The following is a 25,343-nucleotide window of genomic DNA, read 5'->3' as shown; positions in this document are numbered from 1 at the left end:
TAAACCTAACCAACCTAAAGATATCACACACATCCATGCCCAGGGCAGGATTCGAACCTGCGACCGTAGTGGTCGCGCGGTTCCAGACTGAAACGCCTAGAACCGCTCGGCCACACTGGCCGGCCAAACAGGTTGGGAACTGATGATCTAGTGATTTATCGAGAGGTAGGGAAGTGAGAAGCACTGAAAAATAAGATAAACATATTTTCTTTGTTTGTATAAGCTACCAAGTTTTAAAAAACGTAAGTTATATGTGTATCCCATATAACAGTGTAGCCACAGCTATCGGTGTTTCATCTGATTGCAAAATGTTATCCCCATAATTCACTTACTTCCGAAAAGATACAAGATTTATTTGTCGCTGAGGCACCAGCAGTGGGACTGACTTTTTGAAACCACCGATGTAGTTGTGGAGGACTGGGTGCCAGGTTTCACACTGTGCAACTATCCACACTGGTGACCACTGATTTTGTAAAAGTGACGAAAATGTTCAAATAAGTTAGGGATACGCAGCCGAGACTTACGCCTTGAAAATGGCAGGGTGTGCTGCTGTTGAAATATCGGTAGTTACCGACGATGTCACCCGGCTGCATTGCCGTACGTTATTCGAACATTGAAAGAGGTCTGTTCAAAAAATTCCAGAGCATTAGTAATTTCGCACCAAAGCTTTGCTGAAGCGAAATGTATTTGGAATCCCTGCACACGCCTGTGTTTATTGTGAAACTGCTGGAAGTTTAATTGCTGTATGTCTGTTAGCTATTTGCTCAGTGCTATATTGAGTAGAACGTCGTGTCGCACAGTTTGCGAATTTCTAGATGGCAGAGTTAGAGGAGCAACGCGGCTGTATTAAATTTTGCGTGAAAGTCAAGGAAACCGCTACAGCGAAATTGGGCGAGACAATAAATTCATGGCTCTAGTATCACGATAACGCGCCCGCGCGTTCATCCCTGTTGGTGCGAGACTATTGCACAAAAAACGAAATCACTTTGGTGCCTCACCTACCGTACTCTCCAGACCTGTCCCCTGCGGAGTTATTTTTATTTCCAAAGTCGAAAACCTTGCTGAAAGGACGAAGATTTGCAACTATAGACGAGATAAAAGAAAATTCGCAGACGGCGCTTGCACGATCCAGAAAGAGGCGTACCAAGACTTCTTCCGGAAGTGGAAACGGCGTTGGGATCCATTGTTGCCCTGCACACGCCGAGACGATATTTCACTTCTCGCCACGTATGCACCTACATTTCAGGTGTAACTGTCCCAACCGCCGCGACGATTCTTTCCCGCAAATGATTGATGTCTCTGATCTTTTCACTGTACACATTTTTTGTGTGACCGCAAAAGAAAGAGTCCACTGAGATGAAGTCTGGGCTTCGTAGTGGTCACTTTGTAGGCGCGCAACTGAAGTCTTTTACGCACAACATCATACACAGTACCTTTAGGCACTCGTAATTGTAGACCACGTCTGGCCAATGATTTCTCCTGGCTCCGAACACACGAAACAAGGATCTTTTCAATGACATATTCAGAAGTTCTTGGTCTACCTGGCGATTTTGCTTTTAAATCACTACCGATTTCCCTGAAGGACATTAGCCAATGACGGATAGTTTTTGATAATTAGACGACATTGTAGTGATTTTTTTCTTCTCACACAATTGCTATAGGTACTTACATATTACCCATGTAAATATTGTTAAGTAATCCACTTTAAGTGATACATACTTCTGCTTCATTAACAATATACAGTTATTATCAGAGCCGTATCTGCAAACACATTAATACCTGAAACTTAAAGTCTTTGCATAATACATTAAGAACTGTTCTTTTTCTGGTTCTAGGCCTAAGAGGAACATATCTGCGACGTTGATATGTTTCGTAGTTGTTCCGACTGGACGGAGCATCTTGCCCATCAGGGGAGGGGCTTAAGTACTTTGTGAAGGGACTATTTGACGGGATCTTCGCAGGCTTTAAACTCTTGTTACTTTTTCGACTGCTTACTTCCGGTAACCACCCCTTCCGCCCTTACCATATCCTCTCTCTCTCTCTCTCTCTCTCTTTCCTTCCTGCGTTCTCTCTCCCCCATTTTTCCTCCTTCTCTCTTCCCCCCCCCCCCCCCTCTCTTTCCCCCGTCCCCTTGTTTCAACACCCTATTTCATCTCAGTTCTCTCTAACCCCTTCCCTTACCCCCGTCTGAACCCCCCCCCCCCCCACTGACCCACCTCAAAAATGGTTCAAATGGCTCTTAGCACTATGGGACTTAACTTCTGAGGTCATCAATCCCCTAGAACTTAGAACTACTTAAACCTAACTAACCTAAACACATCACACAGCCCATGCCCGAGGCAGGATTCGAACCTGCGACCGTAGCGGTCGCGCGGTTCCAGACTGTAGCGCCTAGACCCACTCGGCCACGCCGGCCGGCTCACCCACCTCCATCGACCACACATTTCTTAATTTAGAGACTCAAACCTTGTTTTTGTATTTTAAATCCGTAGTATAATATTTCATACCTACACTGTTAACATTTTATTATTGTAATGTACTGCTATTCGCAGATCCATGTACATGGTGTATTTGTAAAATTAATTATTATTGTAATGGTTTTCTTCTGCCTTATTTCTGGTATTGCCACAGCAAATTGTCAATGTTGGCGTGATAGCGTTTGGCAGTGAAATATACCATTCTTACTATTGGAGATCAATGACATATCTATGTCTTTCAACATAGCTCCACGTACTTAGGTAATGTGATCTGTATGTAACTTTTTTTTAATATCTCCTGCATTACGTTACTAAAATAGATAATTACCCTGTATTCCCATGTGCGCTGACGTACCACTTTTCATTTTTTTTCATTTTATGTAATTTATTATCGTAGTATATACGACACTGCTTCAACATGTTTACCCCACTCCCACCTAGTAGCAATTTTGTATTGTGGGAACTCGCTTAGTAGTCTTTCATATCGTATTACAAACACAACTGGAACGCTCTTATTCTTGTGCTACCTTTGCACTAGGATAGGTAGCAATGACTGTTTGCACTTTTATTTAATGCTGGTTGGACACGAATTTGTTTCGTATATTTTTGTTTTAGGACTCTGAAGATGGAATTAATTCCGAAACTCGTCACTTTATGATCAATAAGGTCATTCTTCACCTCTGTATGACTTTTTATGCGACGTAGTCAGCTTAACGGCAGATCGAAGCAATGCGTAGGTAGATTCTTTAGTTCTTGTAAATTTCGGCAACGTATCTACGCTCTGCAGGATACTAGCTCCCTCAAACCGGTACACTGTCACTCTCCCCAATGCGTAATAATAGTGGCATTACACAATAATACATGTAATGTAAATCGAATAACATCGTAATTTTTTCACTGACCTTCAAATTTTTTTTCTCGCTTTGATTCCATATTCCTAAATTCCAGAAGGCTTTGATACCGTTCCTCACAGGCGGAAACTAATTAAATTGCGTGTCTGCGCAGTGCCGTCAAAGTTATGCGGCTGGCTTAGTAATTTCCCGTCAGCGAGGGCACAGTTTGTAGTAATCGACGGAAAGCCATCGATTTAAACAAAAGTGATATCTGGCGTTCCCTAATGGCGTTTACAGGCACTTTACCGTTCCTAATCTGCGTGAACGATTTAGATGACAATGTGAGTACGCCTCCTAGATTGTTGGCAGCTATCAGAAAACCGGAACGAAGTAAATAATGATTTAGACAAGATGTGATTCCAAGCATGTGTGTCAATTTGTACCTCTCTATCGACATTATTCCGTGATTTATTCAGTTTTCAAATTTATAATGACTTTTTGATCACCCAGTAGTTGATGGTCATCCGAAACAAACCAGAGGGTGCTGGGAGCAACATCCATTGCTCGCGCAACTGTCTACTCGTTGACGGGTTCAGTTCAACGTGACGCAGTCCGCCTCTTCCAATTCTGGGGATGCGAGGGCGAGTCCTTGGTCAGCACAGACACACCTGATGACGGTGAAGTTAAGCCTTTCACGAAGCCGTTGCGTAATTGTGGCGAAAAGGGTATGCGGTGGAGTCGGGAGTTGTAGAAAACGATGTTGATAAATATAATTGAAAGAAAAACAGTCTTCGATCACTATTTTTAACGAATTAACCGGGTTTCGACACTGCTAGGAGTGTCTTCCTCAGAATTTAAATCAAAGAATGGTCTATAACATGGTCACAGAGTTAAGACTAAAAACGCATGATGCAAAGTATAAGTACAGAATCTCTGTATCATTCGTTTTTAGTCATAACTCCGTGACCGTGTTATAGACCATCCTTTGATTTAAATTCTGAGGAAGACACTCCTAGCAGTGTCGAAACCCGGTTAATTCGTTAAAAATAGTGACCGAGGGCTGTTTTTCTTTCAATTATAACTACTCACGGTCTCTGAACGTGCAGCCATTTACAAAATTTTGTGACGCTGATAAAGGGGACGAGCAGCTCTTCCATTACTGTAATCTTCGCTACACAGAAGGATCATGTCGGTACATTTTGCAAACGTGTGCTCAGTCATGTTGCTCCAACACAAACCCGTGAATGAGGCTCGAACCAGGTCAGAGAAGTAGGACAGACGTAAAATGAGATCAGCCAACCCTAGGTTAGCACCGTCCACCATGACTACGGTGCTGCACAACCTACCTAGCAGACATATTTTGCCACCCGGTGTTTCCGAGCGGTTCTACGCGCTTCAGTCTAGAATCGCGCGACCGCTACGGTCGCAGGTTCGAATCCTGCCTCGGGCATGAATGTGTGTGCGATGTCCTTAGGTTAGTTAGGTTTAAGTAGTTCTAAGTTCTAGGGGACTGATGACCTCAGATGTTAAGTCCCATAGTGCTCAGAGCCATTTGAACCAAATTTTTGTTATGGGTTTCAGATCGAATGATTTAGCGGACAAGTCGAGACCGAATCGGTTGTCTAGGTGTTCGACAAATCAGGAACGAATGCGTGCTGTTATGGACTAATTGCCGTCGAAACGCAAAAATATTGCGTTGGTAAGTAAAAATTGTAGCCTTTTTCTATAAGTTTAATAAACAAAACAATAGACCAATTAGATATGTTTTCAAACGCCTGTAACACGGAAACGGTAGGTTTCCGGACGTGGGTTCCATTTCAAAATGTCATCATGTCATCTACTCACTCCCTCTACAAGTCCTAGACGATTGTTGTTGCTGTTGTGGTCTTCAGTCCGGAGACTGGTTTGATGCAACTCTCCATGCTACTCTATCCTGTGCAAGCTTCTTCATCTCCCAGTACCTACTGCAACCTACATCCTTCTGAATCTGCTTAGTGTATTCATCTCTTGGTCTCCCTCTACGATTTTTACCCTCTACGCTTCCCTCCAATTCTAAATTGGTGATCCCTTGATGCCTCAGAACATGTCCTACTAACCGGTCGCTTCTTTTTGTCAAGTTGTGCCACAAACTCCTCTTCTCCCCAATTCTATTCAATACCTCCTCATTAGTTTTGTGATCTACCCATCTAATCGTCAGCATTCTGCTGTAGCACCAAATTTCGAAAGCTTCTATTCTCTTCTTGTCCAAACCATTTATCGGCCATGTTTCACTTCCATACATGGCTACACTCCATACAAATACTTTCAGAAACGACTTCCTGACACTTAAATCTATACTCGATGTTAACAAATTTCTCTTATTCGCATACGCTTTGCTTGCCATTGGCATTCTACATTTTATATCCTCTCTACTTCGACCATCATCAGTTATTTTGCTCCCTAAATAGCAAAACTCCTTTACTACTTTAAGTGTCTCATTTTCTAATCTAATTCCCTCAGCATCACCCGACTTAATTCGACTACATACCATTATCCTCGTTTTGCTTTTGTTGATGTTCATCTTATATCCTCCTTTCAAGACACTGTCCATTCCGTTCAACTGCTCTTCCAAGTCCTTTGCTGTCTCTGACGAATTACAATGTCATCGGTGAACCTCAAAGTTTTTATTTCTTCTCCATGGATTTTAATACCTACTCCGAATTTTTCTTTTGTTTCCTTTACTGCTTGCTCAATATACAGATTGAATAACATCGGGGAGAGGCTACAACCCTGTCTCACTCCCTTCCCGACCACTGCTTCCCTTTCTTGTCCCTCGACTTTTGTAACTGCCATCTGGTTTCTGTACAAATTGAAAATAGCATTTCGCTCCTTGTATTTTACCCCTGCCACCTTCAGAATCTGAAAGAGGGTATTCCAGTCAACAGAACATTGTAAAGGCAATTTCCGAACACTCCGTATATTAACCAAGGCTAACCACACGCAGACTCACGATATTCTCATGAGCCCAAGTGTTTGATCTGCAAAGTACATGTTGTTATTACTGTGGATATCCACATCTAAGCAGATCTCTAATTTTTAGCACCTCATATACTGTTGTAAAATAACGTAACATGCTTCCCACTGAGAAAAGACTTGTAAAAAGAGGCCTTCCATCTTCTGATGGTGTAGCTGTCGAAATACATTGTGGGGAATATTTAATACAGTTAACTTGTCACTGACGCAGATGTAATATTTTCAGCAGTGGATCAGTCTTAGCCCACAATATACTGTATGCATTGAATAAAAATGGTAAACTGCATGTATCTAAAAATGTATAGACGTTGACAGCTGATTCTATGTACTCGTTTACTTGTATGGTTGCGGCATATGGAAGAAGATGTTTGTTGACGGAATACGTTTTGGAGCTAGGTGCGTTGGTCGTGCAGCCTTTATAGTCTTGGCGGTCCACCAAGGGAACAAAATCCTGCGGCTCATTTACGGCGGAACTAATGGACTACTGTTGTTCTGTGGCGGTTTATACGCCCTGCACTAATTCTGCGGAACAAACTGTATTGGGCAGTTTGCCAGGGCCGCGACGTCAACTTGGGAGGTCGTCACAAGACGTCGCCTAGAATCACGCCGTTCTATTAGTTTAGGCCAACCTTAATCGCGGCGTACAAGCAGAGTTCACAGCTTGATCAGGATGAAGGAAATAAGTACCATCAGCTGTAATTTTATTAATTGTAAGTAGGCTGTTTATGTTTTCTCTATGTAAGTAGGCTGTTTATGGTTTCTCTATGTAAGTAGGCTGTTTATGTTTTCTTATTGGCAACGTTACGTAGCGCTCAATATGAAAATCACTGGCTGTGCTGTGTGCAGTCTATGGCTAGTTTGCATTGTTGTCTGCCATTGTAGTGTTGGGCAGCGGCAGCTGGATGTGAACAGCGCGTAGCGTTGAGCAGTTGGAGGTGAGCCGCCAGCAGTGGTGGATGTGGAGAGAGAGATGGCGGAGTTTTGTAATTTGTCATGAACTGATATTTATACATGATGATATCAAGGTAAATACATTGTTTGTTCTCTATTAATTTCTTTCATTTGCTAACTATCCCTATCAGTAGTTAGTGCCTTCCATAGTTTGAATCTTTTATTTAGCTGGCAGTAGTGGCGCTCGCTGTATAGCAGTAGCTTGAGCAGCGAAGATTTTTGTGAGGTAAGTGATTTGTGAAAGGTATAGTTTAATGTTAGTCAGGGCCATTCTTTTGTAGGGAATTTTGAAAGTCAGATTGCGTTGCGCTAACAAAATATTGTGTGTCAGTTGAAGGACAGTCCTGTATAAATTGTTCAAAGGGGACGTTTCATATGTCGACCCTTAGCCGAGGATACCTCACTGGAATCTTCTGATTTTTTTTCTTGTAGTTTGTGTAATTAGTGTAGATTTTGTTTATTGCTAGCGCGTAATAGTAGAGAGAATCTCCTTTGTAGTTGTAGCCTTTCATTGTTGTACAGTAAAACAGTTGTGGCATGCATGTAGATTTGCACCAAGTATTTCGCAGCTGCAATTAACTAGATATTTTTTCTGTGTTATGTTAATGTGTTCTCTTATTTTTGCTCTTCAAATTGTGTTCTTCTGTGTTGTCGTGTGAAATACTGTGACAATAATGGCGTGTGAAAAACGTAATACTAGGCTCCAAAGTAAACTGAGAAATGACAGTGAAGACGAAAGCAGTGTGTTAGCGCCGCAGAGTAATGAATTAACAGACATTCAAAGTAGTAATTTGGTAACTGTGCATAGGGAAATGGAGCGGGCGGCAAACAATGGCGTGGACAGTGAAACATTTAGTGAAGAGGGACGCATTATCGAACGATCGGTCGGCAACAGCTCGCCTCAGGAATCCGAAATGACAGGAAACAATCTCGCAAATACTGTAGATTCAGGTTTTGGTTCCTCACCGTTTTCTCAAATAAGTCAAGACACATTTTCTGCTTGTCAAAATGTGAATGTTGCCGGTGCAAATTCACTGCCGAAAAGCACTGAGGAACATGTTCCAGACACCAGTGCATTGTTATTACAATTAATACAGCAAATGGGACAAACACAGCAAAAGCTTCAAAAGTTAGACACAATGGAACAAAATCTTCGAAAGTTAGACACAGTGGAACAAAATCTTAAAAAGTTAGACACAGTGGAACAAAATCTTAAAAAGTTAGACACAATGGAACAACATCAGAGACAAACACAGCAACAGTTAGACGCAATGGAACAAAATCTTCACACCACGCTTGAACAAACACGTGAAGATTTAACTACTGAGTTACATAACATTGAATCGAAATGTCAAAAAGTCTGTAATGACGTAAAAACTCAAATTTGTGAGCATTTTCAACCTATTTTCTCGCGGCATGAAAAGGCATTACAGAATCACGAAGCAGCCTTAAAAGAACTGCAAATTATTGTTCATGAAAATCATGAGACCTTGCAAGCTAAATTTGACTCAGTTGCATCTACCGATTCGGTTACGCAACTTGCAAAAACTCAGGAAAACTTAAAGAACACAGTAGATTCGATTTCAACACAAATGGACACTCTGAAACTTGGTTCAGAAAAACACACTGAGGAAATGTGTTCATTATCAGAGAAAGTAGTTGAACTTTCGGATCAGCTAAATAATTTATCTACGAAGGTAGATGATAATCTGAATGACGCAAAACCGGTAGTCTTTAATGACACAGAACAGAGCGAACAAATTAGGAAACTGAAACAAAATCAGAATCAAATTGATACGCAACACCAAAGAGAAATCCGGGAAGTACAAGGTCAGCTGACACAGGTAATACAAGAATTACGTATTTCAGAAGACACTCGCGCTCCAACACGGGAAGAGGAACTTAGAAATACGCAAAAGCCACAAAATAATAATACAGGGCATTTCGGTAATTATGAAAGAAATTGGCAAGGTACACCGAATTTTGAGATGGAACCGCCGACACGACGTAACTATGACCGAGATGCTACTCGCCGACACGATGATTTTGACTATAAGCTGTTCATTACTACACGTAAATTCAAAACGTTTAAGAATTCTGGCAACGACATTCATCCACAAGCATGGCTCCATCAATTCTCTCATTGTTTTCCTCCCAACTGGTCACTGGAGCACAGATTAGAATTTATGTGTGGCTACTTAGAGAATGAACCAGCTGTAAGAATGCGATCGGTCATTCACGATTGCCACAGTGAAGGAGAATTTTACCATGCCTTCCTCTCAGCGTATTGGTCTCAAGCCACACAAGACCGCGTAAAACATGGTATCATAACGATGAAACATTTCGAACAATCTGAATTTTCCAGTCTTGTGAAATATTTTGAAGACATGTTGCACAAGAATCAATACCTGTCAAACCCATACAGCCCGTCAGAACTTATCCGCATTTGCTTAATCAAATTGCCTGAACATTTACGACACATTATTTTGGCAGGACGTTGCAAGGACGACATTGAAGCATTTCAGGGACTCTTACAAGAATTAGAAATTGACACAGACAGTCGCCGGATGCGAAAACAGGAAAACAATCACTACAGGTCACATACGTCACAATTCCGTGATGACAGAAACAATAACTGGACACGAAAAGGCTATTCTTACAACGCAAATCGTGACCAAAACAGACACCACCCATATGACAACCGCTGGCAGAGTAATAATAGTTACAGAGAAAGATCGCATTTCCGTGGTAATGACTATCACAGAGACAATAAGAGAAACAGACAATATGGGAACCAAAATAAATACTATCAAGGGAGACAGAACAACTTCAGACGCAACAGTTCGGCGCACAGTTACGATTCAGGGAGAAACTCTCCACCACGTGACCGACAAGAAAGAAATTATGAAATCTACCGACATGACGACAGACGAGATAATCATAACGACAGACCTGAATTTCATCAGAACTGGCGGGATTCAAACAGAGCAGGGCACTTTCGACAACGTGAATTTGTAGAAGTTAGGTCTCCTAATCCCAATAACGACGCGCGCCAACAAAGGGACAGACAATGACTCACACCGCATGCAGCAGGCAGCCGCGTGCGCCCGCTAGCTCCGAGAAAAATAACATAAGACGTTAACCTTGAGAAAATTTTTAGCACTCCTCACCGACGTATACCACATGATAATTGCGTTGAAGTTGAAACTCTGAGTACTAGGAAGAGTAAAGGATTACACCACATTTCTCATGTAAAACCATTTATTGACAGATAATCTGCTTTTTAACTTAGTCTTTGCAATTTTCACTTCACACTACTTGTACAATTTGTCACACTGAGAAACTGTTAACATGCAACTATGTTTAAAAGCTAACTAACCATCCAGTCAAGAACATAGGTAACTTAGACAAGTAATTGCTAATGCACTGTTATTGCGAACAGACGACACAGTGTTGTTATTTATACATTCCTCCTTGTTAGTTGCACGATTACGTAATGAATATACGGCTTACATACTTAGAACATATACCAGCACTGCTAATGAAATTTTCATGCAACATTTTGGTTTGCTTGAGAGTGGATCCTGGATTTGAGGTGCTTTCTGTGAAATGCCAGATGACACAGTGGTTAGTTTATGTGACAGCTTCACGATTTTATCACGACGCTGCTAATGCGTGACAATTTACAATGTTGCTTTTGCGGTGTATCTGTTTTATATCTGCACAGTTTTTTCTGAATTCTTCTATAAAGTGAGACATGTTTTAGTGGTGACTATTGTGGTATAGCTACAAGGAAACAGCCTTTTCTGTAGCACAACAATACGTTACAGCACAGTAGTTTCTTCATCACGACAATAAGCGTAATAAGTATGATATCTATACGCAAAGCATTTCACTTTGTTTATCACGAGGTCAGTACATTGACTTCTGCAGAACTTAGCTTTTGGAGGACGATAACTACGACACTCCCACACAGATTATGTTGCAACAAGACGCACATTTAGCGCTACAGTACACGTATTTGAGTGATTAATTGTGTACTTAAAACATTTATTTTTAAAGATTTTTGAATTACAAAGAAAGTTTTCCGTGATACATTTCATTCCATTGCTGTAATCTGTAACACCTGAGGGTATAATTACATTAATCCTCAGGGGGGTACACGCTTACTTTGTGTACCATGTGTTTGGCAAGCACAAGGAGCCCTAGCTAATATGGTATTTGCTTATACAACTTTACACATTGGTACCATATTTCTCTAACACACAAATTACACAGCTATCTGATCATTTAACTGAGAGATAAACATGTTTTTTACTACATCAGTGACAGATGTTTACGCAATTACACCGTTGGATAACTTCACACTTATGAAACTGTATTTTGTCTGTACTTTGTAAACTGTTCATATTTTTTCGGAACCATTGTGATGCTGTGAGAGCTTTGAATGATGTATTTAGTAAGGGAGCATGATTTTAAAGTACGTTTGAGGCAGCTGACACTTTTGACATGAGCAGAGAATTTTTTTAGGCTTAGAAATTATTGGAGGAAGTTACGACGATTTTGAGATTTGACTGAAGTGTTATGATGTTATTATTACGACGACGATGTGTATTATGTTGTTGAGGAATGTTTATTATGTTACGTATTTCTCATGATGAAATATTGAAGAAGTGTCGACGAATATGTATATGTATAATGAGGTAAGGAGTAATGAATAGTGGGTAGGGACTCTTGACTTGTGAGAAAGGATGTTGGAAACCAAGAATCGTACTTTAAGAGTTATGACATGTGTGAATCATGTGTGAATGTATCACAATGCCACTGAACATTTTTTGGACACTGTTATATTCATAGGATTTTGTTTCTACAGATTTGCAACGCTAATTCTTGACCTGTGAAGTATTTTTATGTGAGACTGTCACTTTAGCGAAAATTGCTGTCGTAAATATTTCCGTACGAAAGTTAAGTGACCACCTACACGTAATGCGTCGCGGGCACCCAGCTGTGTCAGACGCCTGGAGAAAAAGTCATTAGCGCGTGCCTTTCAGAGCACAAAAAAAAAAAAAAAGAAAGGGAAGGCCATTATCCTGGCCATTGTCATTCCTTTAGAGAAAGCATCGCAAAAACGACACGGTCGAACTTGAAAACATATGATTACACTAGCTCTTAATTTACGATATTTACTGAAATGCCTAATAAAATGACAAGAAATATTTTTACATCTGCACACCTGATTATGACAAGCGTCTTTCTATGAGAGTTGAGAGAATTTCTACTAACTTACGAAATGTCACATGACTACTGAATGATATTTTTATGCTTTGCTTTTCATAGTTGCTTATTTCATTTGACATCTGTTTTCCAGCTGTGTTGCAGTATTGCTTTTATAAAATAAAATGCATTTGCTAATGTGAACTCTTTCTGTCAACAGATCTATTAAATAATTATTTTATGATCCACATTCTTTAAAAAAGGAGCACTTGGACAGGAAAGAACAATAAGAAGGAACTAGTAACTGCATTCATAATTTTCTTTTCAAGTAATTGGTAACTTTTTGGTAGAATAACTTCTTGTGGTGCACCACTTTAATTACATAGACATTAAGATGTGAATATACATTTCCCTTATCTGCATTGTTGTTTAGTGTAATATTTTTTCTGCTTGCACTATGTCATGTTTAGGTATAAGTTGCTGCTGTTTGCCAGGCATAGTGTTATTGAATTTGACTTTTGCTCATTTATGCTGCTAGCTTTGCCAATTTGCATTTTTTGCATTGCTGTTTATAATAATTGTTTTACGTGCTGCTGCATTGCCTCGTCCCTTAGTTTAGCATCTGAGCTCAGTAGATTTAAGTTAGCTTAAGAGGGGGTAGCCTATAAGAGAGTGAGTTGCGATGAATTTGAAGAAATGCACTGAGAGGTTATACGAGAAAAGTACAGAAAGCAGGTATAGATAGGACTTTTTGGAAATAATGAAGAATGAAGGGAGATCTCCGAGAAGTAAAGAAAGTTTTGTTTACAAAATACTCCAGTAAAACAAACCCTGTCCTTTCCTTGTGTTATCCCACTATGTGTTTGTGTACCCTTGTGTATTTATGTTCTTCCTGTCTTTATATGTTTATCTGATAAGACTTATGTTGTAGAATTTTTCTAATACTCAGCTACATGAACTGTGATGAGAACTACTGTTATCCTCAAATATAATTGGCATTAATAATATGTTATTTACTTTGTAAAGATGTTTAGACATTATTTATTCTGTTCTGATTTAATGCTCATGTGTGAAATTAATGTTTCGAAAACTATTCTCATTATTTTATATATTCACTTATGTCATAATTCCTGTAACACTGATGTATATGTTATTTCGATTCTTTTGTAAAGCCTGTACTACAAATGTTATCTGTATTATTATGTTCTTTAATGATGTATTTTGTACCTTTGTTATTGTATTCTTATGTTATAAAATTGTAATTGTCACCAGTTCATGATATTATTAACTTGTTAGTTACATTTCACTGCACACGTTTCTGTTGGTCATAGTATATGGATAATATGTGAGAAGTTGGGACTGTGAGTGTTTGCACGTGTGTTAATAACTCAGCAAGGGACTGGATAACAGCATTGCTGGATCTAAGGACAATTCCAGAAACTTTGTGAGTGCACAAGTGGTGGTTTATGGACTTGCTATATTCTCCGCAAGACTCTTCGATGGTGAATGTGCACCTGCACAATCGCAACAGATGGCTGCTGGCCATTTCTACAAGGACTGCAGTGGGTCTGCACCTCTGGTGGCCCACCAATACCACAATCTCTACCAGGACTACAGTGGGTCTGCTCTGTGATGACCTACCTAACAATATTCTTCCAAACTACGACTGACTCTGCTGTGGGTTTGCTCTGTTGTGGCCCATTACCTGCATGCATGTCGAGAGTCAGCACTGTCTTTCCATTGGAAGGACAACACTACTTCTTCAAGACTGCATGGAAATCCACTACTTCTGTGTGCATTTTCTTTTACTGCTCAGACTTTGAGAAAAACACTGCTATTCTCCTGTTATGTACGATTAGGACTGTCTTTATGGACTGTGAGACAATTTTAGCTTTTGACCAAGAATGTATCAATAAGTGTGTGCATTTTATATCTTTGTTACTGTAATTGTGAAAAATTTTTGTCAAATCTGTATTGGCCAGTGCCCAACACCATTTGTAAAAATTTTTTGTGGGGAGCATGGGGGCTATGTAAGTAGGCTGTTTATGTTTTCTCTATGTAAGTAGGCTGTTTATGGTTTCTCTATGTAAGTAGGCTGTTTATGTTTTCTTATTGGCAACGTTACGTAGCGCTCAATATGAAAATCACTGGCTGTGCTGTGTGCAGTCTATGGCTAGTTTGCATTGTTGTCTGCCATTGTAGTGTTGGGCAGCGGCAGCTGGATGTGAACAGCGCGTAGCGTTGAGCAGTTGGAGGTGAGCCGCCAGCAGTGGTGGATGTGGGGAGAGAGATGGCGGAGTTTTGTAATTTGTCATGAACTGATATTTATACATGATGATATCAAGGTAAATACATTGTTTGTTCTCTATTAATTTCTTTCATTTGCTAACTATCCCTATCAGTAGTTAGTGCCTTCCATAGTTTGAATCTTTTATTTAGCTGGCAGTAGTGGCGCTCGCTGTATAGCAGTAGCTTGAGCAGCGAAGATTTTTGTGAGGTAAGTGATTTGTGAAAGGTATAGTTTAATGTTAGTCAGGGCCATTCTTTTGTAGAGAATTTTGAAAGTCAGATTGCGTTGCGCTAACAAAATATTGTGTGTCAGTTGAAGGACAGTCCTGTATAAATTGTTCAAAGGCGACGTTTCATAATTATTTTATTGAACTATCAGCTTCGGTGCCCCATTGGCACCGTCTTCTGTGTAAATCGACAAAATCAAACAGACAACAAATCTGATCTGCAACTTCAGTTGTAATTATTTAAATAAAATTAACCATAGATATACATTAGCATAAAGCAAAAGAAAATAGGTCAAAGATATCAAGATGGTAAACTGAAATGCATGACATATAAACATTGGTCACAGGATTGTCATATACCCATTAACCGCATTAATAAAAACCGTATGAAATACAATGGTAAAGTAATATTACGGAATACGGTAACAGTTCTCAAACTGTTGTAATTAGAAAAACCTTCATTGAAAAAATATTCTAAGCCATGTTGTACAAACAGTGGTATGACATACAGTGGTCGTACTGTAACAAAATGTTTTGAAGACAGAGAATCTGTCTCAGTATATAAATACTGAAGAAACCACTCCGTCTTCAGGCCGCAAGTGGCCCATCGGGACCATCAGACCGCCATATCATCCTCAGCTGAGGATGCGGATAGGAGGGGCGTGTGGTCAGCACACCGCTCACCCTGTCGTTATGATGGTTTTCTTTGACCGAAGCCGCTACTATTCGGTCGAGTAGCTCTCATTTGGCATCACGAGGCTGAGTGCACCCCGAAAAACGGCAACAGCGCATGGCGGCTGGATGGTCACCCATCGAAGTGCCGACCACGCCCGACAGCGCTTAACTTCGGTGATCTCACGGGAACCGGTGTATCCACTGCGGCAAGGCCGTTGCCTAATACTGAAGAAAGGGAACCGAAACAATGATTGCGTAAACATGATAAACGAATAGAGCAAAGTAACCCTAACAGAACTGTGAAGGAATGTCATAACAGTAAAAAAGACTAGAAAACCAGAAATGAACCACGGATTTAGTTAAAAGTAGGAGCCTACGATCGAAAAACTATTTTTTCCCGTATGAAGCTGTAATTGACATGCCCTATCACATTTGCATCTTATCGACAAAGAACTAAATTTTAAAATATAACAAGAGGTATAAAACGCAAGAAAATAAAACCAGAAGTCTTCAACGAAGTAAACTCTCAAGCCGTGAATGCTGCTTTAGAAGCATAGAGGAAGTAAGCTTTAAAACGCAGTCAACCCTTACAGTAGCTATCACTATACAATGTAATATGAGAATTATTGTAGTAAAAACCTTGTCAGTCGTCACAAGCTGTAATGGCTAGTAATAAAATAGTTTATGAAGAAAACTGATATCTTAAAATAATGACAACAGATCCTCAACAAAATATGAGTGTACGAACTGTGGAACAAGAGAGACTGAATAATATAAATAAGACAGGATGTGAACCAATATTTGTCAACTCTTAGAACCGCTGCACAAACGTGTGCAAACAGAATAGATTCGTTGTCTGTTTTGAGCTTGATTTTCGTCGATTTATACAGTGGCCTGAAGACTGTGCCAATGAGGCACCGAAACTAATAGTCCAATAAAATAATTCATAAAATTACGGCTGTTGGTATCTATTTTCTTGAAGTCATCGACGAGCCGCAGTCCCATTCTATTTATAAGAGATGGAACTCAGAAGTTTGATGGGGATCCTTCGGTTTGGAGTCGAGTGGAATATCTCAACCAGAAGCTCCGGCGATTCTGTAACGATCTTGTTTGCAGAGTTCTGGACTTGCGTTATGAAGCGGAGAATTATAAGACTCCCCTGGACAGGTTGCGGGCGAACTACACAAAAGAAGCAGCTACTCGGATGGAAGAATACTTGTGGAGGGCATGGTGCTTGTTTAGGGTAGGCGATAGTTTGAGGTCGTCAGACGAAAACCCGCCAAGCGATACGCAGAGTGCGAAATCAGATCGCGTTCAAAGTAAAAGCATTTAGAATGTCTAAATTTTAACAATAAATTGTCGAAGCATTCGTAAAAAAATACCTGAAATTACCGCCCTCCAAGAAATCCGTCGCACTCAAATTATACTCGAAGCCGAGAGCTGGATTTATTTACTTATTTACACAAGTTCCGTAGGACCAAATTGAGGAGCAAATCTCCAAGGTCACTGAACGTGTCAGTACATGAAATTACAACATAAAAGTAATAACAGATAAGAATAAAATATTTATGAACCAAAAAAGTTTCAGTAAAGGCAATCAACAATATAACAAGGGAATCAGATTAATTTTTCAAGGAACTCCTCAACAGAATAGAAGGAGTGACCCATGAGAAAACTCTTCAGTTTCGATTTGAAAGAGCGTGGATTACTGATAAAATTTTTGAATTCTTGTGGTAGCTTATTGAAAATGGATGCAGCAGTATACTGCACACCTTTCTGCACAAGAGTTAACGAAGTCCGATTAAAATGCATGTTGGATTGCTGCCGGGTATTAACTGAGTGAAAGCTGCTTATTCCTGGGAATAAGCTACTATTGTTAACAATAAATTACAGTAAAGTACATATATATTGAGAAGCCAATGTCAAAATACCCAGAGTAGTGAATAGGGGTCGATCGCGGACTTAACACCACTTATTGCCCGAACCGCCCGTTTCTGATCCAAAAATATCCTTTTAGAATGAGAAGAGTTACCCCAAAATATGATACCATACGACATTAGCGAATGAAAATAAACAAAGTAGACTAATTTTCGTGTACAGTTACCAATTTCCTTACTGTTGACCTTGGGACGGACAATTCTCGTGATACTGCACGAACTTTAGCACAACCTGGCGTGCGTGTTGAGTTTGTTGCAACTGCAACCTTGTCAGTAACTTCTCCCGGGATAGGTTGGTCGCCTTCCTCTTGCAGGTGCCACACCAAGTTCACTTGTGTTTTCGAATTCCATTATCAGCCTCTTTAAATCATTTAATGGCATCTCCTCAACTCTTTCATTTGGCGATTCTGTCAGCGCAGCACTGTAATTGATGCTGTTCACCTAAAACAGTTTCACTAACAGCGCACGGTCTCTCTTCCCGATAGCCGTACTGTTCACTCACGTTATGGCTTGTCAAATGACAGCGTGGATGTGATATCGTCATACAGTGTTCAGCGCCAGATTGACGCCTGGTGGTCAAAACTGGAACTAATTTTTTCCAGCATAAATCGGTTCCGCATTATCGTGTTAGCATATATACTAAGTCTCGTTGCCATGTGACAATTACAGCCCACACTGGTCCTCCGAGGGCAGCTGCAGTTTAATTATAACCACGCAGTACGTTTTAGTTGTGGATGGATTACACGTGCAGTCGTTTCATTCAGCAGCTCTAGGGTCTGTTTGGTTTTCTGTCGCTTGTCTCATCTTCGTCCACGCGCAAGACGCCAAAGTGGCGTCAAATAGAAAGCTTTACACCAGGCAGCTGAACTCCTTCATTTCAGCTCAACTGCTGGATCTCACGTCACTGGCGAACTTCCATAGATATGTTTAGGCCTGCGTACCTGCTAGCATCCCTACTACTACTGTTTTCAGCTCACGTCATAATGCATGCCAAACTAGTCTTCGTTTCTTCGCGTTCTTTATCAGACTTTTTTTCCTCACTGACTCTTTGCAGTGTATCTTCATTTCTTACTCGATAAATCCACCTGGTCTTTAACAAATTCCTCACTTCAATGGCTTCTAATCGTTTCTTTTTGTACTCCCCATTGTCCTTGTTTCGTGCTTATACAGACCTGTTCTCCAAACTGCGACACGAGAGATTGAAAAGAAATCGGAGGTGGCTTGTTTTGGCTTCGGCATGTGGCCACCCTATGCACTGGCTTGACGTTTGGCATTCGCCAGCATGATTCTATCACAGCTACAGAAATCTGGGTGTCACCAGCAGAAAAAGCAGTTAGCTTCCTGAAAGACTGATGCCGTAAATGTTCAATGCACAGTTAATTAAGGCTAAATATAGTTCTCATTACACCCAAATTGCTTTCATTTTAAGTAAGATTCTGGGTGAACTATCCATCCAAAGATTTACTGTGACGTATTATTTTATTGTGACGTATTGTAGCAATCAGCAGAACCGGAAGTGATAAAAAAAGAAGAGCTGTAATGGCGACTGATCATACAAGTAATTATGTCTCATCTAGGTTATTCTTTCTGATCGTATATTAATTGTACTTGTAATACAGTTTACTCATCTCAGTACGCACTTTCGATATCTCTAGTTTTAAGATAGCAGATAATGATAAAAAGTTGTAATTCGGACTGGTGAATGGTATTACTATAATCCGTTCATCATAAGAATAAACCTGATGTAAACAAACACAAACGCGATGATTGGTCAGAAGCCGTAGCACACGTACACCCTTGTTGTTACGCTCTTGGAAGTAGGCCCTACTTACGTATTAGATATATTATTCATAAGTTACGTTAAATGTTTTTCATAAATTTACTCAGATACTCGTTGGTTCAAATCACTCCACTATCATTTTTTTTTCCTCATTCAGTTTGAAATCCCACATCGCGTAATTATTAAACTCATCATTATTTTTATGAATAATGCACGTTTTCTTGTTTCTAATTGCACATTCCTGTTTTCATTTCAAATACAAATTCTTAATTATCGATGTTTTATGAAAGACTGTTCATAAAAGGTGCTTAAATTAAGAAAACATAATAATTTAATTTTTTAAGGCAAAAATAATCAAATCCTCTTTATTTGCACTATGTTCATCGTTTTATACCACAGAGGTAGATAAGTGTCGTAGTAACGTGAAAAACAATCATTTTCACAGCATCAACCACATCATACTAATGCTGCATTTTTACTTTTGATACTGTACAATATGAACCCAACAGAACTGATTTGGAGTCTAATTGTGGGATTTGACCAGAGAAGTAGCAAGACTGTTAAGCTGTCAGACGCACACGAACTGATGCACACAGCTCACTATATTCTGCTTCGGCAGGTATCAAAAACTAAAAACTATATACATCAAAATTTTTTTTTTTATTGCAGAGGATCAGTTCGGATTTAGAAGAGGAAAAGGGACAAGAGATGCTATTGGCCTGCTAAGAACTATAGGGGAAAGATATAAGGAAAAGGGTAGAGAAATCTTTGCGGTTTTTATAGATTTAGAAAAGGCTTTTGACAGAGTTCAGAATAAAAAGCTGATGGATATCTTGAAGAGGAAAGGAGTAGATTGGAAAGAGAGACGACTGATACAGAATATATATTTACACCAGAAAGTAAGAATAAGGATTGGAAATGAAATGTCAGAAGGAATCAGCATTGGACGAGGTGTTAGAGAAGGTTGTTGCCTTTCCCCACTGTTGTTTAACGTATACCTTGAAGAGATTATTGCGAAAAGTTTAGAGGGGAAAAGAGGAATATGTTTTGGTGGAAAGAGAATAGAATGTATAAGATTTGCTGATGATATGGTATTAGTGGCAGAAAGTGAGCGGGCAGTGAATAACATGCTCAAAGATCTGAATGAAGCTTGTGTGGAACATGGGATGCAAATAAACACAGCAAAAACAAAGAGTATGGTCATCAGTACAAGACGCAGACTGTCCAATATTAAAATAGGGCAATCTACCATTTGCCAAGTAAGTGAATTTAAATATCTCGGAAGCACAATAACTGAAGACTTGAGATGTCACCAGGAGGTGAAAACTCGAATTGCTATAGCGAAGGAGGCATTCAACAGAAAGAGAAGACTCTTATGTGGCAAATTAGATAAATGACTAAGGAAAAGGCTTGGTAAATGTTTTGTCTGGAGTGTGGCACTATATGGGGCAGAAACATGGACACTGAGACGAGAGGATGAAAAAAGGTTAGAAGCATTTGAGATGTGGATGTGGAGGAGAATGGAGAGAATAAGATGGATGGAAAGAGTGAGTAATGATAAAGTATTGGAAAGGGTTGGTGAGAGAAGATGTCTGCTGAAGGTTGTAAGGGAAAGGAAAAAGAACTGGTTGTGACATTCATTGAGAAGGGAGTGCTTGCTAGTAGATGCTTTGGAAGGATTGGATTGTGGGAGAAGACTGAGAGGAAGAAGGAGATACGAGGTGATAGACGACATAAAGGGAAGAGGAAATCATGCAGACCTGAAGAGGATGGCAGAAGACCGGACAGCCTGGAGAACTACCATGTTAAAACCTGCCTTTAGGCAGAACACTGATGATGATGATGATGATGGGTTTGTACAAATTATTATTCAATTCTACACTCAAAGGCGACTAAGATGTCATTTACAAAAGAAATTTGGTTTTTTTTTCGACTGAATCGATCAATTTGTTTCCCGAGGTAACACAGCTACACAACATACGACCTGCATTGTGGCGACCAAAGTGTTGGCTCTTAACCAACAACGCGCTCGATCACACAGCGCTGATTGTCATACAGTTTTTGCCTGAAAACAAAATGACAGCAGTATTGCCTGGCCTTAATCGCCAAATCTTGCAGCTTGCGGCTATCTTCTTTTATTTAGAACTTAAGTTCTCTGTTCGTAGATGAAATGAAACGAAGGCAAACTTTAAATCTTTTGGGTTAACAATGGGAAAACTCATTTTTGTTAAAATTGTTTTACTGTTTCCGAAAACACTCTCCCTTAAGTTTACATGATTTTGCACGCACCATCTGTACATCTACACAAATAAAAATATAAATGTTCGTATGTTCAAAATCGTGTATCGCCAGAAATTCTTGACCAATTGCTTTGAAATTCTGGCAAAACGCTTTATATTAATACATGCGTATTTTTAGGTAACTCTTTCTTAAATAAATATTAATATACATGTAACTTTTTGAGATGTTTTATGTAACAACGTTTCCCTAATACTAAATTTACAAAAAATTATATATTCTATGTATTAAAAAAGTGGTATATGAAAACACCGGCGTATTCCAGAGCAACATTGTGTCAAAATTTCAAAGCATTCGATAAAAAACTTTTTGAGATTTGTGATTAGAAACATTTACTGCTGTATCCACTGCGGAAAGGCCATTGCCTTCTAAAGCAGTGGGCACGACAATATAAACAAAGGAGCATGCGTCCATTTTCGTGATTTGTGTATGAACCAATCACTTTTGTTGGTTTCTGTACATCCTAGGAGTGCAAATTGTTGAATGCTGCTGAATTAAAATTTATTCTCCTGTTGCGATGTTGTGTATGTATTTTGCATTTCTTTGATGGACATATTTTCAGTACATCTTTAAACTAATTCACACGAGCCTGTTTCTGACTCAGGTCAAATAATGCGGAATCGATCGGGAGTAGACCTTTTGACAGCTGAATATCAGTCCAAAATCGAATGTAGAACTGCAGTCTTCGAATTGCCAATATGTCACGTTATCACTTGCATATTCTTTTCAATCATATTACACACAGCATCGATATTTTTGAAACAGCGACCGTTTTTGATCGACCATCACGAAACGTATTGCTAAACCACGACGACGAAATTCTTCGAATAAATTTTTAGCCATGCACGTACTCAAATCGATTCTGATTCTCTGGTATTCATTTCCTAGCGACGTCTTCCTTGGCGTCTCGTGAGGGGGCAACCTAGCGACTCTTTGAAAACATTTAGTCGCACATGTGGCTCTCTGCGCGAATTTGTGTTGCTGGCTATTCCGGACGCTAACAGGGACGCTCGCCTGCGAGGAGGTCCGATCGCCTTGTTGTAGGTGGTGATTGTTTACCATGAAGAGTTTGCCTACGCCATTTGAAGAATCACTGCTTTCCTCTGCCTTGGTGATCGCAGATTTCGTCTTATGAGACGTCAAAGTCCCTATTTCTGTTACCTTGGTTGGTTGATATGGTCCTGTCTGCAGTCCTCATTTCACCAACAGCCGGCACTGAAATAAAAGGCGAGCACCTTATCTTGCGTGGATTAAGTGTTGGGTGTGCTTTACGAAAACCCCTTGTCACTGAAATTTATTTTGGGTTCTCGCCTATAGCTTTGTGTATCTTTCGATAGTGGTTCAAAAATGGTTCAAATGGCTCTGAACACTATAGGACTTAACTTCTAAGGTCATCAGTCCCCTAGAACTTAGAACTACTTAAACCTAACTAACATTCATGCCCGAGGCAGGATTCGAACCTGCGACCGTAGCGGTCGCGCGGTTCGAGACTGAAGCGCCAAGAACCGCTCGGCCACTACGGCCGGCTCGATAGTGGTCATCAGTTTGGCTTGTGATTTAAATGGTGATCAGCATCCTTAATAACTGGAACACGCTCAAGTTTGTATGACTCTCGTAAAAAGGCGTATATTTTGCGTAGTTCAAATCTCATTATTACTTGGTGTAACGTCCGCGGCTCGTGGTCTTGCGGTAGCGTTCTCGCTTCCCGCGCACCGTGTCCCGGGTTCGATTCCCGGCGGGGTCAGGGATTTTCTCTGCCTCGAGATGACTGGGTGTTTGTGTCTTTCATCATCATTTCATCCTCATTCACTCGCAAGTCGCCGCCGTAGTGGCGTTAGAGAACTTGTGTAGCGGCGGCCGAACCGCCCAGCGAGGGGTCTCCCGGCCACCATTCCCATACGCACATACTTGGTGTAACTACGCTTGAGTGTGAATACTAATTCTTGTAAAACTGTATGAGTGTATTTTTCTGAATGCTCAGGCGTTAAGGGGACCTGCCCGTGAAAAATGACAAAAAATTAAAAAAAAATATTTCTACTCTATGGAGAAGAGTATTTCATGCTGATTGGCAAAATGTATAGTTTACAGACATTTTCATTTTTCATTTGTTCGTAAAATTAGTTTAAACGTAAAGCCTCATAGGTGCCAATTGCCATGCCGTTCTGTAATTTTAAACTCAGTCATAAAATATGATGTATTCCTCTTTTCCCTATTTTTTTCGGATTTTAGAGATTGAACGTAAACACAGGTGTATTGTAGAAGGCTCTGACTACCATAGCCTATAAGCACTGACGTATCTAGAAGGCTGTGGCTTAGCTGCAACCAAAGACCTTATGTATAATCGTTTACTTCTTACTTTCGGAATTTTAGACACCATGTTTCATAGTTGATGCTGTGTTGTTCTACGTCCGTGTATGTGCTTTCTGTGTTATAAATGCTGATAATAAAGAAATTTAACACCAAATGGAGGCTTCGAGGCAACTGGTTCAAAGCAACATCGAATAATACACATCATTTAGTTCAACAGAAATTGGGTGTACAGGCGTATAATACACTCAAAAGCACTCCTTGCTATTATGGAAGCTCTTATGCATAAATAAAGGGATCTGACAAGTACAAGTCTTCCTAGGAAATATCTGTAAGTATCCCAACCAAAGCTTGAACAGCTGCGTAGGGAACGAATACCGAAAACTGTTTATGTTAAATTGACTTTGTTGAAGATAGGTGTAATAGTTAGTAATAACTTTCGACGGTGGTGTAATTTCTAAGATAAATGTTCTGGAAACATTAGCTGTCACACAGTAAGGAATATGTTTTATGTTCTAACTGTTGTTGATCGGCTGTCAGTGACTGTAGTGAAGAAAGCAGCAGAAGCTGTTACCAAGGAGACTGGGATAAACAAGGAGATGAACAGTATGGAGGATAAAAAGACACATGGCCAACAGGAATTTGCAGCTTGTATTTTCTAAAGTTACATAGAGTTTAGCTAATAAGTTTCTAAATCTTCTTTTGCAATTTACCAGAAACCTGAATTTTTATGATTTTGCTCCACCAAAATTTTCGCATTTAATTAAAATTTTCAGAAAATTCTAAAATGTGATGGTGATGTGTGTATGATTATTGATCTAAATTTCTGAACATATTTTTTGCAGGAAATGAATTTTTGCACATTTTTCACAGATTAGCATCCGAAGAGGCAAGCCTTCCCTTCTTAGAAATTCCTTGGGGCATAACTTGCTCATTCCAGTAATAAAGCACAAATTTGAAACAATAGCAATGTCACACTTCGGGACGAGCGCATTTCATACAGCACAGAAGTGCACCACGCTTGGCCTGAGTCCCTTGTTGATCACTGCAGCCAGTCATGAGCTTCCTCTGGCCACGAGAGGAACTCACCTTCGGTAGAAACAAGGAAGCACTACTGTATCTTGCTGGAAGGCCAAACACTTTGACCGAGCGAGGTGGCGCAGTAGCTAGCAGAGGACGGCGGTTCAAATCCGCGTCCAGCCGTTCAGATTTAGTTTTTCCATGATTTCCCTAAATCGCTCCAGCCAAATGTCGGGATGATTCCTTTCAAAGGGCACGGTCGATTTCCTTCCCCAACCTTGACACATCCGAGCTTGTATTCCGTCTCTAGTGACCTGAATGTC

The 25,343-nt window shown here is 40.0% G+C and overlaps 1 pseudogene; it reads right to left on the bottom strand.

The window, feature by feature from the left end:
* Positions 1 to 15,781: 15,781 nt before the first annotated feature.
* LOC124778300 lies at positions 15,782 to 15,898 on the bottom strand (annotated as a pseudogene).
* Between the last annotated feature and the right edge of the window lie 9,445 nt (positions 15,899 to 25,343).

Source organism: Schistocerca piceifrons, chromosome 2 (genome assembly GCF_021461385.2).
Source record: "Schistocerca piceifrons isolate TAMUIC-IGC-003096 chromosome 2, iqSchPice1.1, whole genome shotgun sequence".
Taxonomy (NCBI): Eukaryota; Metazoa; Arthropoda; class Insecta; order Orthoptera; family Acrididae; genus Schistocerca; species Schistocerca piceifrons.
Note: the sequence above shows the minus strand (reverse complement) of the source record. Positions and strands in the feature narration are given on the sequence as shown.